This window comes from Salvelinus alpinus, chromosome 14 (assembly GCF_045679555.1).
Source record: "Salvelinus alpinus chromosome 14, SLU_Salpinus.1, whole genome shotgun sequence".
Taxonomy (NCBI): Eukaryota; Metazoa; Chordata; class Actinopteri; order Salmoniformes; family Salmonidae; genus Salvelinus; species Salvelinus alpinus.
This window is the reverse complement of record NC_092099.1, coordinates 48385145-48390158: the sequence shown is the minus strand read 5'-3', so window position 1 is coordinate 48390158 and position 5014 is coordinate 48385145.

Here is a 5014-nt window from a genome sequence, read left to right as displayed (position 1 = left end):
TCTGCACAATGGTGCATAATTGCAGGATTTAGTACAGTGCCTTGCAAAAGTTTCATCCCCCTTGGCCTTTTTTTCAATTTTGTTGCATTACAACCTGTAATTTAAATAGATTTTTATTTGAATTTCATGTAATGGACATACACAAAATAGTCCAAATTGGTAAAGTGAAATTAAAATAATAACTTGCTTAATAAAAATAGAAAATTGGTGCGTGCATATGTATTCACCCCCTTTGCTATGAAGCCTCTAAATAAAATCTGGTGCAACCAATTGCCTTCAGAAGTCACATAATTAGTTAAATAAAGTCTACCCATGTGCAGTCTAAGTGTCACATGATCGATCATATGATCTCAGTATATATACAACTGGTCTGAAAGGCCCCAGAGTCTGCAACACCACTAAGCAAGGGGCACCACCAAGCAAGGGGCACAATGAAGACCAAGGAGCTCTCCAAACAGGTCGGGGACAAAGTTGTGGAGAAGTACAGATCAGGGTTGGGTTATAAAAAAAATATCAGAAACTTTGAACATCCTACTGAGCACCATTAAATCCATTATTAAAAAATGGAAAGAATATGGCACCACAACAAACCTGCCAAGAGAGGGCCGCCCACGACAAGGAGGGTATTAATCAGAGAGGCAACAAAGAGACCAAAGTTAACCCTGAAGGAACTGCAATGCTCCACAGCGGAGATTGGAGTATCTGTCCATAGGACCACTTTAAGCCGTACACTCCAAGGAGCTGGGCTTTACGGAAGAGTAGCCAGAAAAAAGCCATTGCTTAAAGAAAAAGCAAAAAGTAAGCAAACATGTTTGGTGTTCACCAAAAGGCATGTTGGAGACTCCCAAAACATATGAAAGGAGCTATTCTGGTCAGATGAGACTAAAATTGAGCCTTTTGGCAATCAAGAAAAACACTATGTCTGGCGCAAACCCAACAACTCTCATCACCCCGAGAACAGCATCCCCACAGTGAAGCATGGTGGTGGCAGCATCATGCTGTGGAGATGTTTTTCATCAACAGGGACTGGGAAACTGGTCAGAATTGAACGATGGATGGATGGAAATTCTTGAGGGAAACCTGTTTCAGTCTTCCAGACATTTGAGACTGGGACGGAGGATCCCCTTCCAGCAGAACAATAACCCTAAGCATACTGCTAAATCAACACTCGAGTGGTTTAATATAATATTTAAATATCTTGGAATGGCCTAGTCAAAGCCCAGACCTCAATTCAATTGAGAATTTGTGCTATGACTTAAAGATTGCTGTACACCAGCTGAACCATTCCAACTTGAAGGAGCTGGAGCAGTTTTGCCTTGAAGAATGGGAAAAAAATCCCAGTGTCTAGATGTGCCAAGTTTATAGAGACATAGTTATGCACGCTCAAGTTTTCTGTTTTTTTGTTATTTCTTGTTGGATTCACAATAAAAAATAATTTTGCATCTTCAAAGTGGTAGGCATGTTGTGTAAATCAAATGATACAAACCTCCAAAAAATCTATTTTAATTGCAGGTTGTAAGGCAACAAAATTGGAAAAATGCCAAGGGGGGTGAATACTTTCGCAAGCCACTGTAGTTTATTGAGTAAGGCTTTATAAACAAAAACAGAATAAGGAAGTGACTTACAGTATTTGTTTTTAGCAAAGTCCAACCAATTTTATGATAAAAGAAGCAGTGGTGAGTGTCAAAACTGTCAGGTGTTATAAAACGAAGTGTGCAATGATAAATTGTGTCCAAGGGCTTAAAACACTGGTAGCTTCATTCATGTATATAATATTGCCATAATCTATAACAGGAATGAATTATCTGTTTTCTACTATTTAATGAAAGGCAAGCCCTATTCCTATAGAAGCCCAACTTATTTCTTAATTTCTTGACAAACTCTTCAACAGGCTTTTTATAAGATAGCTTTTCGTCAATCCAGACGCAAAGATATTTATAGGCGGACACGATAATGGGGGAACCATCTAATGTACTTATGCACAAATCATGTAAATAGCATGCAAATAGTCCTGTGTCCATTTGATTAATTGTTCAGCAGTCTTATGGCTTGGGGGTAGAAGCTGTTTAGGAGTCTTTTGGTCCTAGACTTGGCACTCCGCTACCGCTTGCTGTGTGGTAGCAGAGGAAACAGTCTATGACTTGGGTGACTGGAGTCTCTGACCATTTTAATGACCATTTTAATGGCTTTCCTCTGACACCGCCTAGTATATAGGTCCTGGATTGCAGGAAGCTTGGCCCCAGTGATGTACTGGGCCATACGCAATACCCTGTGAAGCTTCTTCCGGTCAGATGCTGAGCAGTTGCCATACCAGGCGGTGATGCAACCGGTCAGGATGCTCTCGAGGGTGCAGCTGTAGAACTTTTTGAGTATCTGGGGACCCATGCCAAATCTTTTCAGTCTCCTGAGGGGGAAAGGTTTTGTCGTGCCCTCTTCACGACTGTCTTGGTGTGTTTGGACCATGATAGTACGTTGGTGATGTGGGCACCAAGGAACTTGAAACTCTCGACCCGCTCCAATACAGCCCTGTCGATGTTAATGGGGTTCAGCCTGCCTTTTCCTGTAGTCCACGATCAACTCCTTTGTCTTGCTCACATTGAGGGAGATCAATTATAAGTAGGTGTTCCAATACATCAGAAGTAGACAGTTGCTCCAGAGAGAACAAGGATTCACTGGGGGTTGTCTGGTCCTCTATCAAGTCGACTTGTGGCTGGGAGAGGACCTTGTGGCTGGGAGAGGGACGAGCGGCTGGGAGAGGGACTTGTGGCTGGGAGAGGGACTAGCGGCTGGGAGAGGGACTTGTGGCTGGGAGAGGGACTTGTGGCTGGGAGAGGGACTAGTGGCTGGGAGAGGGACTTGTGGCTGGGAGAGGGACTTGTGGCTGGGAGAGGGACTTGTGGCTGGGAGAGGGACTAGCGGCTGGGAGAGGGACTTGTGGCTGGGAGAGGGAATTGTGGCTGGGAGAGGGACTAGCGGCTGGGAGAGGGACTTGTGGCTGGGAGAGGGGCGAGCAGTTTACTGACTGACCCGGGTCTATTAAACCAAGATTTATTTCAAACAAAAACACCTGTTGGACATAAAATGTTGATTAAAAGCATGACCTATCTAATTTTTTAAAATAATGATGTCAGAGTTCAGTATAAATTGCTTGGGTAAGGAATGAGGTGAATTTCCACGCTTTAGTGCCTTAACTGTTTTCTAAATGTAGATGGATCACCAGCAGAGTCAGCCACAGAACTTAGGAAGTAGCTTGATTTAGCTTTTTTTACTAAGGACATGCATTTATTTCTCAGTTGCCTGAAAAGCTGCCAGTCCACAACAACATCCGTTAGTTTAGCTTTGGCCCAGGCATGATTTCTTGTTCTAAAGATATCTGAACGTTCTGTAGAAAACCAGAGATTTGATCTGTTATTTAGTCTAAAGCGTTTAAAAGGAGCATGTTTATCTGCCAGTGATATAAAAATAGATGAGAAATGCTCAAGAGCTAATTCAGGGTCTAGTATACACTGTTCAGAAAAGTACAAGTCAAGCATAAACGCTTGGGGAGAGAACTTTTTAAAATGTCTCTTCCTAATAATACAGGGATCAGAATTATGTTGTCTAGTATCTCTAATACAGGCTATGGGACAATGATCACTAAGGTCACTTGCAAACTCACCAAAATACATGTACTTTATATTTTAGTTCAGTGTATAATCCACATAATAATTCACATTTCCTGTTGTTGCATGATTATTATCGTGCTGTAGCAAACTGGTTCAAATTCTACATCTGTATGATGATATTCATAGCATACCCTTCGAAATAGCCCTTTGAAAATGTCACACTTCCACTGTACCACATACCAGGTGTCATCTCAAACATGCAGCACAAGTAAAATGGTACACCACACTGAAGTGAAAAGTTAGAGTTACAATAGCTCTTTAGCAAGACCTGAAGTAAAAGCAACCTACTGGATCTACCGTATCCACATCTCGTCGTGGGTATGGAACCTGATATAATGGGACACTTGTTTAGGTATTTCCGTTTTGCAATTAGTTCCATGGAGTCACTTCTAAGAAGTTCAGAGCTGGCATACTTAGTGTCAGTGAATCCCACGTGTACTGTAACCGTATCGGTCTGTGAATTTGGGCTTATGGCTTCAGGAAGTAGCGTAGTGATATCCTTTACTGTTGCACCCGGATATCATAGGGTTCTACTATCTGGCAAGGAGATATTCCTTACCATTGAGCTTCCAATGATGAGCGCTGGTCGGATCCTCCCGCTACCGAATCTCCAATCATCAAAAGGAGTCGGTTGGGGAGAAGGCCACATAGATCCCGATTTCCCGGGGAGGAGTCGCCAGCCGCCCAGCACCCTGAACACGAGAGCCCATAGTGTAGCCCGTAGTGGAGGTGGTCGTCAGTGTAGAAGCTACAGCATCTGCGTACCCGGTGTCCATACTCCCTGAGGAAGACAGCGGGGACAGTGGCTCAAAACAATTAGAGTTTAATGTCACGAAGCTGAGAAAAAAAACGGAACACTGATGTGCGGATCTCTTCCTCCTCCTGGATCCAATCACACCCGCCAGGGGTAGAGCTGATAGCAGTCGACTTTTGGCCGTAAGGTAGGGAAATGCTCAAGATCCATGAAAGTTCCATTACAGTCGTCTCTTTGAAAAGAGGCATCAACAAATGAGGTTAAACGTGAGGCGTCCTTATTCAAAATTAAACACTCATCCAGAAGTTTAATTTCCTCAAGTAAAGTAATGATCCTCTTCTCGGCAGCATTTAGTTCGTGGCATTTGTCACAGGTAAAGTTTACATAAAAGTCCTTCACTGGGATGAATGTGAACACGTCACATAAAATGTATTTCATGGCCTCATGGTCGGCGATAGAGTCAAAGGAGTTTTCACTGCTTTGTGCAGAAGCAAGCGAACACCCTTTACTCAATTCAGCCATTTTACTTGCTAGCTAAATAGGCTACTAAAAGGATCCAGGGACAAATCTAGCGGTCCCTGGTGAGGACAATGAG